At 43.0% G+C, this 14417-nt stretch overlaps 7 non-coding genes across 7 annotated transcripts; all 7 read right to left on the reverse strand.

Annotated features, from left to right (window-relative positions):
* Positions 1-2732: 2732 nt before the first annotated feature.
* Positions 2733-2806, reverse strand: TRNAI-AAU. Its single transcript has one exon. It is a non-coding gene; the product is annotated as a tRNA-Ile (tRNA).
* A 1414-nt stretch (positions 2807-4220) lies between these two features.
* TRNAI-AAU lies at positions 4221-4294 on the reverse strand. The gene has a single exon. It is a non-coding gene; the product is annotated as a tRNA-Ile (tRNA).
* Positions 4295-4398: 104 nt separating this feature from the next.
* TRNAD-GUC lies at positions 4399-4470 on the reverse strand. The gene has a single exon. It is a non-coding gene; the product is annotated as a tRNA-Asp (tRNA).
* Positions 4471-5712: 1242 nt separating this feature from the next.
* On the reverse strand, positions 5713-5786 carry TRNAI-AAU. The gene has a single exon. It is a non-coding gene; the product is annotated as a tRNA-Ile (tRNA).
* Positions 5787-8689: 2903 nt separating this feature from the next.
* TRNAI-AAU lies at positions 8690-8763 on the reverse strand. Its single transcript has one exon. It is a non-coding gene; the product is annotated as a tRNA-Ile (tRNA).
* Positions 8764-11665: 2902 nt separating this feature from the next.
* TRNAI-AAU lies at positions 11666-11739 on the reverse strand. The gene has a single exon. It is a non-coding gene; the product is annotated as a tRNA-Ile (tRNA).
* Positions 11740-13331: 1592 nt separating this feature from the next.
* On the reverse strand, positions 13332-13403 carry TRNAD-GUC. The gene has a single exon. It is a non-coding gene; the product is annotated as a tRNA-Asp (tRNA).
* Positions 13404-14417: the final 1014 nt, after the last annotated feature.

Below are 14417 nucleotides of genomic sequence, written 5' to 3' on the forward strand. Positions count from 1 at the left end.
GTTCTTTGTCATGTCTGGATTGCATAGCAGTGAGAGACATGACACAGAACTAAGCAGCTGGAAGAGCTCAGTTTACTTACATGAGCTGCTGCTTTGCTGCATGTTTGGCTGTTAGGAGAGGCAGGCTACCGGTGAGCAAATAGGAGCACACTTTGATAGATAGACACCCCCCCAACTTCCTGTAGTCTGTCTCTCTGCTCCTGTGTTACTTGGGACAGAAAAAGCATGACAACAGGGGGTTGAACCGCAGATTTAGTAGAAGGGAGACATGTAGGGGCCAAAAGTATACAGATACTTTTCTAGTGGAAAAACGCAGAAATGTTAACCCTACTTGCATAGCAAAGTTGCTAGATACCAAACATACTGCCATAATAACTCCTCTTTGTGTAAAAAGTTACACTCCATTTAATAACAACAGATTTCTAGCTGCCTTTATGTACTGAATTTCTAGCTGCCTTTATGTACTGTTCGTAGAAATCTTTTTCTCCCTTAGTCCTAACAGCAGCACAACAATGGGGTAATTCTGCCCGTGTGAAATGGTAGGACGGATGGAATTTAAATAATCAAATGACTAATTAATTGCCCTCTCCAACTACCATGATGGTGACTACAACCCCACCCATGCAGTTTTTAATTATAAAGTAAAATAAGATAGGGAGGGATACTTGTGATGTTGTTAGGACTAAGGGAAAACAGACTAACGTAAGAAATCCAAACATTTCTTATGTTCTCCAACATAAGGATATAGTGCTTTACATGAACACAGCGTGCCCTGAGATGGCACTATGCTATATGTGAGCAGAAATTATACGCATGCTATTTGCTGCCTCAATTTTACTTGTTAAACCACCTTTACTGCATAGAGGTGAAAAACAGAATGGCCCGTACGGGGATCAAACCCGCGACCTTGGCGTTATTAGCACCACGCTCTAACCAACTGAGCTAACCGGCCAGGAGCTTACACCCTGCCACGCACATTGTCTCGTTTCTACAGGTTTATTTAATGTTTTCTCTTTCTTTCTTAACATAGTCGTTTATACTAAGAAAATGCAAGGCCTCCCCGTCGGGGAATCGAACCCCGGTCTCCCGCGTGACAGGCAGGGATACTTACCACTATACTAACGAGGAAATGCTGGTGGTCGGGATGGGTCACACGACCCTGATTCAGCGGCCCTTTTAGAACAATGGCATCGGCCTGGAGGTAGGAGAAACTGCTAACAAACAAGAAGTACGAATGTTAAACCGGCACAAATGGCTTAAAGCGTGCCTGAACCTTCACCAAAAACTGCAAACTATGCTGCTTTCTCATTGCCCAACAATTCTGTGCCCCCTATTTCTGCAGCTGCTGCTCCGCTATTTTCTGCTTTCTCCATAGCCGGGGGCCTGTCCCTTAGATGTCAGTCTAATAGTACTGAACTGAAATACTTTGATTCCCACACTTCCCTACATGCACTGTATAGGAAAGCAAAAGCCTGATTTTAGATGCTTAGTTCTTTGTCATGTCTGGATTGCATAGCAGTGAGAGACATGACACAGAACTAAGCAGCTGGAAGAGCTCAGTTTACTTACATGAGCTGCTGCTTTGCTGCATGTTTGGCTGTTAGGAGAGGCAGGCTACCGGTGAGCAAATAGGAGCACACTTTGATAGATAGACACCCCCCAACTTCCTGTAGTCTGTCTCTCTGCTCCTGTGTTACTTGGGACAGAAAAAGCATGACAACAGGGGGTTGAACCGCAGATTTAGTAGAAGGGAGACTTAGATGTCAGTCTAATAGTACTGAACTGAAATACTTTGATTCTTACACTTCCCTACATGCACTGTATAGGAAAGCAAAAGCCTGATTTTAGATGCTTAGTTATTTGTCATATCTGGATTGCATAGCAGTGAGAGACATGACACAGAACTAAGCAGCTGGAAGAGCTCAGTTTACTTACATGAGCTGCTGCTTTGCTGCATGTTTGGCTGTTAGGAGAGGCAGGCTACCGGTGAGCAAATAGGAGCACACTTTGATAGATAGACACCCCCCAACTTCCTGTAGTCTGTCTCTCTGCTCCTGTGTTACTTGGGACAGAAAAAGCATGACAACAGGGGGTTGAACCGCAGATTTAGTAGAAGGGAGACATGTAGGGGCCAAAAGTATACAGATACTTTTCTAGTGGAAAAACGCAGAAATGTTAACCCTACTTGCATAGCAAAGTTGCTAGATACCAAACATACTGCCATAATAACTCCTCTTTGTGTAAAAAGTTACACTCCATTTAATAACAACAGATTTCTAGCTGCCTTTATGTACTGAATTTCTAGCTGCCTTTATGTACTGTTCGTAGAAATCTTTTTCTCCCTTAGTCCTAACAGCAGCACAACAATGGGGTAATTCTGCCCGTGTGAAATGGTAGGACGGATGGAATTTAAATAATCAAATGACTAATTAATTGCCCTCTCCAACTACCATGATGGTGACTACAACCCCACCCATGCAGTTTTTAATTATAAAGTAAAATAAGATAGGGAGGGATACTTGTGATGTTGTTAGGACTAAGGGAAAACAGACTAACGTAAGAAATCCAAACATTTCTTATGTTCTCCAACATAAGGATATAGTGCTTTACATGAACACAGCGTGCCCTGAGATGGCACTATGCTATATGTGAGCAGAAATTATACGCATGCTATTTGCTGCCACAATTTTACTTGTTAAACCACCTTCACTGCATACAGGTGAAAAACAGAATGGCCCGTACGGGGATCGAACCCGCGACCTTGGCGTTATTAGCACCACGCTCTAACCAACTGAGCTAACCGGCCAGGAGCTTACACCCTGTCACGCACATTGTCTCGTTTCTACAGGTTTATTTCATGTTTTCTCTTTCTTTCTTAACATAGTCGTTTATACTAAGAAAATGCAAGGCCTCCCCGTCGGGGAATCGAACCCCGGTCTCCGGCGTGACAGGCGGGGATACTTACCACTATACTAACGAGGAAATGCTGGTGGTCGGGATGGGTCACACGACCCTGATTCAGCGGCCCTTTTAGAACAATGGCATCGGCCTGGAGGTAGGAGAAACTGCTAACAAACAAGAAGTACGAATGTTAAACCGGCACAAATGGCTTAAAGCGTGCCTGAACCTTCACCAAAAACTGCAAACTATGCTGCTTTCTCATTGCCCAACAATTCTGTGCCCCCTATTTCTGCAGCTGCTGCTCCGCTATTTTCTGCTTTCTCCATAGCCGGGGGCCTGTCCCTTAGATGTCAGTCTAATAGTACTGAACTGAAATACTTTGATTCCCACACTTCCCTACATGCACTGTATAGGAAAGCAAAAGCCTGATTTTAGATGCTTAGTTCTTTGTCATGTCTGGATTGCATAGCAGTGAGAGACATGACACAGAACTAAGCAGCTGGAAGAGCTCAGTTTACTTACATGAGCTGCTGCTTTGCTGCATGTTTGGCTGTTAGGAGAGGCAGGCTACCGGTGAGCAAATAGGAGCACACTTTGATAGATAGACACCCCCCAACTTCCTGTAGTCTGTCTCTCTGCTCCTGTGTTACTTGGGACAGAAAAAGCATGACAACAGGGGGTTGAACCGCAGATTTAGTAGAAGGGAGAAATGTAGGGGCCAAAAGTATACAGATACTTTTCTAGTGGAAAAACGCAGAAATGTTAACCCTACTTGCATAGCAAAGTTGCTAGATACCAAACATACTGCCATAATAACTCCTCTTTGTGTAAAAAGTTACACTCCATTTAATAACAACAGATTTCTAGCTGCCTTTATGTACTGAATTTCTAGCTGCCTTTATGTACTGTTCGTAGCAATCTTTTTCTCCCTTAGTCCTAACAGCAGCACAACAATGGGGTAATTCTGCCCGTGTGAAATGGTAGGACGGATGGAATTTAAATAATCAAATGACTAATTAATTGCCCTCTCCAACTACCATGATGGTGACTACAACCCCACCCATGCAGTTTTTAATTATAAAGTAAAATAAGATAGGGAGGGATACTTGTGATGTTGTTAGGACTAAGGGAAAACAGACTAACGTAAGAAATCCAAACATTTCTTATGTTCTCCAACATAAGGATTTAGTGCTTTACATGAACACAGCGTGCCCTGAGATGGCACTATGCTATATGTGAGCAGAAATTATACGCATGCTATTTGCTGCCACAATTTTACTTGTTAAACCACCTTCACTGCATACAGGTGAAAAACAGAATGGCCCGTACGGGGATCGAACCCGCGACCTTGGCGTTATTAGCACCACGCTCTAACCAACTGAGCTAACCGGCCAGGAGCTTACACCCTGTCACGCACATTGTCTCGTTTCTACAGGTTTATTTCATGTTTTCTCTTTCTTTCTTAACATAGTCGTTTATACTAAGAAAATGCAAGGCCTCCCCGTCGGGGAATCGAACCCCGGTCTCCCGCGTGACAGGCGGGGATACTTACCACTATACTAACAAGGAAATGCTGGTGGTCGGGATGGGTCACACGACCCTGATTCAGCGGCCCTTTTAGAACAATGGCATCGGCCTGGAGGTAGGAGAAACTGCTAACAAACAAGAAGTACGAATGTTAAACCGGCACAAATGGCTTAAAGCGTGCCTGAACCTTCACCAAAAACTGCAAACTATGCTGCTTTCTCATTGCCCAACAATTCTGTGCCCCCTATTTCTGCAGCTGCTGCTCCGCTATTTTCTGCTTTCTCCATAGCCGGGGGCCTGTCCCTTAGATGTCAGTCTAAGAGTACTGAACTGAAATACTTTGATTCCCACACTTCCCTACATGCACTGTATAGGAAAGCAAAAGCCTGATTTTAGATGCTTAGTTCTTTGTCATGTCTGAATTGCATAGCAGTGAGAGACATGACACAGAACTAAGCAGCTGGAAGAGCTTAGTTTAATTACATGAGCTGCTGCTTTGCTGCATGTTTGGCTGTTAGGAGAGGCAGGCTACCGGTGAGCAAATAGGAGCACACTTTGATAGATAGATAGACACCCTTCAACTTCCTGTAGTCTGTCTCTCTGCTCCTGTGTTACTTGGGACAGAAAAAGCATGACAACAGGGGGTTGAACCGCAGATTTAGTAGAAGGGAGACATGTAGGGGCCAAAAGTATACAGATACTTTTCTAGTGGAAAAACGCAGAAATGTTAACCCTACTTGCATAGCAAAGTTGCTAGACACCAAACATACTGCCATAATAACTCCTCTTTGTGTAAAAAGTTACACTCCATTTAATAACAACAGATTTCTAGCTGCCTTTATGTACTGAATTTCTAGCTGCCTTTATGTACTGTTCGTAGAAATCTTTTTCTCCCTTAGTCCTAACAGCAGCACAACAATGGGGTAATTCTGCCTGTGTGAAATGGTAGGACGGATGGAATTTAAATAATCAAATGACTAATTAATTGCCCTCTCCAACTACCATGATGGTGACTACAACCCCACCCATGCAGTTTTTAATTATAAAGTAAAATAAGATAGTGAGGGATACTTGTGATGTTGTTAGGACTAAGGGAAATCAGACTAACGTAAGAAATCCAAACATTTCTTATGTTCTCCAACATAAGGATATAGTGCTTTACATGAACACAGCGTTCCCTGAGATGGCACTATGCTATATGTGAGCAGAAATTATACGCATGCTATTTGGTGCCTCAATTTTACTTGTTAAACCACCTTTACTGCATAGAGGTGAAAAACAGAATGGCCCGTACGGGGATCGAACCCGCGACCTTGGCGTTATTAGCACCACGCTCTAACCAACTGAGCTAACCGGCCAGGAGCTTACACCCTGCCACGCACATTGTCTCGTTTCTACAGGTTTATTTAATGTTTTCTCTTTCTTTCTTAACATAGTCGTTTATACTAAGAAAATGCAAGGCCTCCCCGTCGGGGAATCGAACCCCGGTCTCCCGCGTGACAGGCGGGGCTACTTACCACTATACTAACGAGGAAATGCTGGCGGTCGGGATGGGTCACACGACCCTGATTCAGCGGCCCTTTTAGAACAATGGCATCGGCCTGGAGGTAGGAGAAACTGCTAACAAACAAGAAGTACGAATGTTAAACCGGCACAAATGGCTTAAAGCGTGCCTGAACCTTCACCAAAAACTGCAAACTATGCTGCTTTCTCATTGCCCAACAATTCTGTGCCCCCTATTTTTGCAGCTGCTGCTCGGCTATTTTCTGCTTTCTCCATAGCCGGGGGCCTGTCCCTTAGATGTCAGTCTAATAGTACTGAACTGAAATACTTTGATTCCCACACTTCCCTATATGCACTGTATAGGAAAGCAAAAGCCTGATTTTAGATGCTTAGTTCTTTGTCATGTCTGGATTGCATAGCAGTGAGAGACATGACACAGAACTAAGCAGCTGGAAGAGCTCAGTTTACTTACATGAGCTGCTGCTTTGCTGCATGTTTGGCTGTTAGGAGAGGCAGGCTACCGGTGAGCAAATAGGAGCACACTTTGATAGATAGACACCCCCCAACTTCCTGTAGTCTGTCTCTCTGCTCCTGTGTTACTTGGGACAGAAAAAGCATGACAACAGGGGGTTGAACCGCAGATTTAGTAGAAGGGAGACATGTAGGGGCCAAAAGTATACAGATACTTTTCTAGTGGAAAAACGCAGAAATGTTAACCCTACTTGCATAGCAAAGTTGCTAGATACCAAACATACTGCCATAATAACTCCTCTTTGTGTAAAAAGTTACACTCCATTTAATAACAACAGATTTCTAGCTGCCTTTATGTACTGAATTTCTAGCTGCCTTTATGTACTGTTCGTAGCAATCTTTTTCTCCCTTAGTCCTAACAGCAGCACAACAATGGGGTAATTCTGCCTGTGTGAAATGGTAGGACGGATGGAATTTAAATAATCAAATGACTAATTAATTGCCCTCTCCAACTACCATGATGGTGACTACAACCCCACCCATGCAGTTTTTAATTATAAAGTAAAATAAGATAGGGAGGGATACTTGTGATGTTGTTAGGACTAAGGGAAAACAGACTAACGTAAGAAATCCAAACATTTCTTATGTTCTCCAACATAAGGATATAGTGCTTTACATGAACACAGCATGCCCTGAGATGGCACTATGCTATATGTGAGCAGAAATTATACGCATGCTATTTGCTGCCACAATTTTACTTGTTAAACCACCTTCACTGCATACAGGTGAAAAACAGAATGGCCCATACGGGGATCAAACCCGCGACCTTGGCGTTATTAGCACCACGCTCTAACCAACTGAGCTAACCGGCCAGGAGCTTACACCCTGCCACGCACATTGTCTCGTTTCTACAGGTTTATTTAATGTTTTCTCTTTCTTTCCTAACATAGTCGTTTATACTGAGAAAATGCAAGGCCTCCCCGTCGGGGAATCGAACCCCGGTCTCCCGCGTGACAGGCGGGGATACTTACCACTATACTAATGAGGAAATGCTGGTGGTCAGGATGGGTCACACGACCCTGATTCAGCGGCCCTTTTAGAACTATGGCATCGGCCTGGAGGTAGGAGAAACTGCTAACAAACAAGAAGTACGAATGTTAAACCGGCACAAATGGCTTAAAGCGTGCCTGAACCTTCACCAAAAACTGCAAACTATGCTGCTTTCTCATTGCCCAACAATTCTGTGCCCCCTATTTTTGCAGCTGCTGCTCGGCTATTTTCTGCTTTCTCCATAGCCGGGGGCCTGTCCCTTAGATGTCAGTCTAATAGTACTGAACTGAAATACTTTGATTCCCACACTTCCCTACATGCACTGTATAGGAAAGCAAAAGCCTGATTTTAGATGCTTAGTTCTGTGTCATGTCTGGATTGCATAGCAGTGAGAGACATGACACAGAACTAAGCAGCTGGAAGAGCTCAGTTTACTTACATGAGCTGCTGCTTTGCTGCATGTTTGGCTGTTAGGAGAGGCAGGCTACCGGTGAGCAAATAGGAGCACACTTTGATAGATAGACACCCCCCAACTTCCTGTAGTCTGTCTCTCTGCTCCTGTGTTACTTGGGACAGAAAAAGCATGACAACAGGGGGTTGAACCGCAGATTTAGTAGAAGGGAGACATGTAGGGGCCAAAAGTATACAGATACTTTTCTAGTGGAAAAACGCAGAAATGTTAACCCTACTTGCATAGCAAAGTTGCTAGATACCAAACATACTGCCATAATAACTCCTCTTTGTGTAAAAAGTTACACTCCATTTAATAACAACAGATTTCTAGCTGCCTTTATGTACTGAATTTCTAGCTGCCTTTATGTACTGTTCGTAGCAATCTTTTTCTCCCTTAGTCCTAACAGCAGCACAACAATGGGGTAATTCTGCCTGTGTGAAATGGTAGGACGGATGGAATTTAAATAATCAAATGACTAATTAATTGCCCTCTCCAACTACCATGATGGTGACTACAACCCCACCCATGCAGTTTTTAATTATAAAGTAAAATAAGATAGTGAGGGATACTTGTGATGTTGTTAGGACTAAGGGAAATCAGACTAACGTAAGAAATCCAAACATTTCTTATGTTCTCCAACATAAGGATATAGTGCTTTACATGAACACAGCGTTCCCTGAGATGGCACTATGCTATATGTGAGCATAAAATTATACGCATGCTATTTGCTGCCTCAATTTTACTTGTTAAACCACCTTTACTGCATAGAGGTGAAAAACAGAATGGCCCGTACGGGGATCGAACCCGCGACCTTGGCGTTATTAGCACCACGCTCTAACCAACTGAGCTAACCGGCCAGGAGCTTACACCCTGCCACGCACATTGTCTCGTTTCTACAGGTTTATTTAATGTTTTCTCTTTCTTTCTTAACATAGTCGTTTATACTAAGAAAATGCAAGGCCTCCCTGTCGGGGAATCGAACCCCGGTCTCCCGCGTGACAGGCGGGGCTACTTACCACTATACTAACGAGGAAATGCTGGCGGTCGGGATGGGTCACACGACCCTGATTCAGCGGCCCTTTTAGAACAATGGCATCGGCCTGGAGGTAGGAGAAACTGCTAACAAACAAGAAGTACGAATGTTAAACCGGCACAAATGGCTTAAAGCGTGCCTGAACCTTCACCAAAAACTGCAAACTATGCTGCTTTCTCATTGCCCAACAATTCTGTGCCCCCTATTTTTGCAGCTGCTGCTCGGCTATTTTCTGCTTTCTCCATAGCCGGGGGCCTGTCCCTTAGATGTCAGTCTAATAGTACTGAACTGAAATACTTTGATTCCCACACTTCCCTATATGCACTGTATAGGAAAGCAAAAGCCTGATTTTAGATGCTTAGTTCTTTGTCATGTCTGGATTGCATAGCAGTGAGAGACATGACACAGAACTAAGCAGCTGGAAGAGCTCAGTTTACTTACATGAGCTGCTGCTTTGCTGCATGTTTGGCTGTTAGGAGAGGCAGGCTACCGGTGAGCAAATAGGAGCACACTTTGATAGATAGACACCCCCCAACTTCCTGTAGTCTGTCTCTCTGCTCCTGTGTTACTTGGGACAGAAAAAGCATGACAACAGGGGGTTGAACCGCAGATTTAGTAGAAGGGAGACATGTAGGGGCCAAAAGTATACAGATACTTTTCTAGTGGAAAAACGCAGAAATGTTAACCCTACTTGCATAGCAAAGTTGCTAGATACCAAACATACTGCCATAATAACTCCTCTTTGTGTAAAAAGTTACACTCCATTTAATAACAACAGATTTCTAGCTGCCTTTATGTACTGAATTTCTAGCTGCCTTTATGTACTGTTCGTAGAAATCTTTTTCTCCCTTAGTCCTAACAGCAGCACAACAATGGGGTAATTCTGCCCGTGTGAAATGGTAGGACGGATGGAATTTAAATAATCAAATGACTAATTAATTGCCCTCTCCAACTACCATGATGGTGACTACAACCCCACCCATGCAGTTTTTAATTATAAAGTAAAATAAGATAGGGAGGGATACTTGTGATGTTGTTAGGACTAAGGGAAAACAGACTAACGTAAGAAATCCAAACATTTCTTATGTTCTCCAACATAAGGATATAGTGCTTTACATGAACACAGCATGCCCTGAGATGGCACTATGCTATATGTGAGCAGAAATTATACGCATGCTATTTGCTGCCACAATTTTACTTGTTAAACCACCTTCACTGCATACAGGTGAAAAACAGAATGGCCCATACGGGGATCAAACCCGCGACCTTGGCGTTATTAGCACCACGCTCTAACCAACTGAGCTAACCGGCCAGGAGCTTACACCCTGCCACGCACATTGTCTCGTTTCTACAGGTTTATTTAATGTTTTCTCTTTCTTTCTTAACATAGTCGTTTATACTGAGAAAATGCAAGGCCTCCCCGTCGGGGAATCGAACCCCGGTCTCCCGCGTGACAGGCGGGGATACTTACCACTATACTAATGAGGAAATGCTGGTGGTCAGGATGGGTCACACGACCCTGATTCAGCGGCCCTTTTAGAACTATGGCATCGGCCTGGAGGTAGGAGAAACTGCTAACAAACAAGAAGTACGAATGTTAAACCGGCACAAATGGCTTAAAGCGTGCCTGAACCTTCACCAAAAACTGCAAACTATGCTGCTTTCTCATTGCCCAACAATTCTGTGCCCCCTATTTTTGCAGCTGCTGCTCGGCTATTTTCTGCTTTCTCCATAGCCGGGGGCCTGTCCCTTAGATGTCAGTCTAATAGTACTGAACTGAAATACTTTGATTCCCACACTTCCCTACATGCACTGTATAGGAAAGCAAAAGCCTGATTTTAGATGCTTAGTTCTTTGTCATGTCTGGATTGCATAGCAGTGAGAGACATGACACAGAACTAAGCAGCTGGAAGAGCTCAGTTTACTTACATGAGCTGCTGCTTTGCTGCATGTTTGGCTGTTAGGAGAGGCAGGCTACCGGTGAGCAAATAGGAGCACACTTTGATAGATAGACACCCCCCAACTTCCTGTAGTCTGTCTCTCTGCTCCTGTGTTACTTGGGACAGAAAAAGCATGACAACAGGGGGTTGAACCGCAGATTTAGTAGAAGGGAGACATGTAGGGGCCAAAAGTATACAGATACTTTTCTAGTGGAAAAACGCAGAAATGTTAACCCTACTTGCATAGCAAAGTTGCTAGATACCAAACATACTGCCATAATAACTCCTCTTTGTGTAAAAAGTTACACTCCATTTAATAACAACAGATTTCTAGCTGCCTTTATGTACTGAATTTCTAGCTGCCTTTATGTACTGTTCGTAGAAATCTTTTTCTCCCTTAGTCCTAACAGCAGCACAACAATGGGGTAATTCTGCCCGTGTGAAATGGTAGGACGGATGGAATTTAAATAATCAAATGACTAATTAATTGCCCTCTCCAACTACCATGATGGTGACTACAACCCCACCCATGCAGTTTTTAATTATAAAGTAAAATAAGATAGGGAGGGATACTTGTGATGTTGTTAGGACTAAGGGAAAACAGACTAACGTAAGAAATCCAAACATTTCTTATGTTCTCCAACATAAGGATATAGTGCTTTACATGAACACAGCATGCCCTGAGATGGCACTATGCTATATGTGAGCAGAAATTATACGCATGCTATTTGCTGCCACAATTTTACTTGTTAAACCACCTTTACTGCATAGAGGTGAAAAACAGAATGGCCCGTACGGGGATCGAACCCGCGACCTTGGCGTTATTAGCACCACGCTCTAACCAACTGAGCTAACCGGCCAGGAGCTTACACCCTGCCACGCACACTGTCTCGTTTCTATAGGTTTATTTAATGTTTTCTCTTTCTTTCTTAACATTGTCGTTTATACTAAGAAAATGCAAGGCCTCCCCGTCGGGAAATCGAACCCTGGTCTCCCGCGTGACAGGCGGGGATACTTACCACTATACTAACAAGGAAATGCTGGAGGTCGGGATGGGTCACACGACCCTGATTCAGCGGCCCTTTTAGTACAATGGCATCGGCCTGGAGGTAGGAGAAACTGCTAACAAACAAGAAGTATGAATGTTAAACCAGCACAAATGGCTTAAAGCGTGCCTGAACCTTCACCAAAAACTGCAAACTATGCTGCTTTCTCATTGCCCAACAATTCTGTGCCCCCTATTTCTGCAGCTGCTGCTCCGCTATTTTCTGCTTTCTCCATAGCCGGGGGCCTGTCCCTTAGATGTCAGTCTAATAGTACTGAACTGAAATACTTTGATTCCCACACTTCCCTACATGCACTGTATAGGAAAGCAAAAGCCTGATTTTAGATGCTTAGTTCTTTGTCATGTCTGGATTGCATAGCAGTGAGAGAAATGACACAGAACTAAGCAGTTGGAAGAGCTCAGTTTACTTACATGAGCTGCTACTTTGCTGAATGTTTGGCTGTTAGGAGAGGCAGGCTACCGGTGAGCAAATAGGAGCACACTTTGATAGATAGACACCCCCCAACTTCCTGTAGTCTGTCTCTCTGCTCCTGTGTTACTTGGGACAGAAAAAGCATGACAACAGAGGGTTGAACCGCAGATTTAGTAGAAGGGAGACATGTAGGGGCCAAAAGTATACAGATACTTTTCTAGTGGAAAAACGCAGAAATGTTAACCCTACTTGCATAGCAAAGTTGCTAGATACCAAACATACTGCCATAATAACTCCTCTTTGTGTAAAAAGTTACACTCCATTTAATAACAACAGATTTCTAGCTGCCTTTATGTACTGAATTTCTAGCTGCCTTTATGTACTGTTCATAGCAATCTTTTTCTCCCTTAGTCCTAACAGCAGCACAACAATGGGGTAATTCTGCCCGTGTGAAATGGTAGGACGGATGGAATTTAAATAATCAAATGACTAATTAATTGCCCTCTCCAACTACCATGATGGTGACTACAACCCCACCCATGCAGTTTTTAATTATAAAGTAAAATAAGATAGGGAGGGATACTTGTGATGTTGTTAGGACTAAGGGAAAACAGACTAACGTAAGAAATCCAAACATTTTTTATGTTCTCCAACATAAGGATATAGTGCTTTACATGAACACAGCGTGCCCTGAGATGGCACTATGCTATATGTGAGCAGAAATTATACGCATGCTATTTGCTGCCACAATTTTACTTGTTAAACCACCTTTACTGCATAGAGGTGAAAAACAGAATGGCCCGTACGGGGATCGAACCCGCGACCTTGGCATTATTAGCACCACGCTCTAACCAACTGAGCTAACCGGCCAGGAGCTTACACCCTGCCACGCACATTGTCTCGTTTCTATAGGTTTATTTAATGTTTTCTCTTTCTTTCTTAACATTGTCGTTTATACTAAGAAAATGCAAGGCCTCCCCGTCGGGGAATCGAACCCCGGTCTCCCGCGTGACAGGCGGGGATACTTACCACTATACTAACAAGGAAATGCTGGTGGTCGGGATTAGGTTTATTTAATATTTTCTCTTTCTTTCTTAACCACCTCAGCCCCCTTAGCTTAAACACCTTTAATGACCAGGCCACTTTTTACACTTCTGACCTACACTACTTTAACCGTTTATTGCTCGGTCATGCAACTTACCACCCAAATGAATTTTATTTCCTTTTCTTCTCACTAATAGAGCTTTCATTTGGTGGTATTTCATTGCTGCTGACATTTTTACTTTTTTTGTTATTAATCGAAATTTAACGATTTTTTTGCAAAAAAATGAAATTTGTCAATTTCAGTTGTAAAATTTTGCAAAAAAAACGACATCCATATATAAATCTTTCTCTAAATTTATTGTTCTACATGTCTTTGATAAAAAAAAAATTTTGGGTAAAAAAAAAATGGTCTGGGTAAAAGTTATACCGTTTACAAACTATGGTACAAAAATGTGAATTTCCGCTTTTTGAAGCAGCTTTGACTTTCTGAGCACCTGTCATGTTTCCTGAGGTTCTACAATGGCCAGACAGTACAAACACCCCACAAATGACCCCATTTCGGAAAGTAGACACCCTAAGGTATTCGCTGATGGGCATATTGAGTTCATAGAACTTTTTATTTTTTGTCACAAGTTAGCGGAAAATGATGATTTTTTTTTAAATTTTTTTTTTTCTTACAAAGTCTCATATTCCACTAACTTGTGACAAAAAATAAAAACTTCCATGAACTCACTATGCCCATCACGAAATACCTTGGGGTGTCTTCTTTCCAAGATGGGGTCACTTGTGGGGTAATTATACTGCCCTGGTATTTTAGGGGTCCAAATGCGTGCGAAGTAGTTTGAAATCAAAATCTGTAAAAAATGGCCGGTGAAATCCGAAAGGTGCTCTTTGGAATGTGGGCCCCTTTGCCCACCTAGGCTGCAAAAAAGTGTCACACATGTGGTATCTCCGTATTCAGGAGAAGTTGGGCAATGTGTTTTGGGGTGTCATTTTACATATACCCATGCTGGGTG

Source organism: Bufo bufo, chromosome 1, assembly GCF_905171765.1.
Source record: "Bufo bufo chromosome 1, aBufBuf1.1, whole genome shotgun sequence".
Taxonomy (NCBI): domain Eukaryota; kingdom Metazoa; phylum Chordata; class Amphibia; order Anura; family Bufonidae; genus Bufo; species Bufo bufo.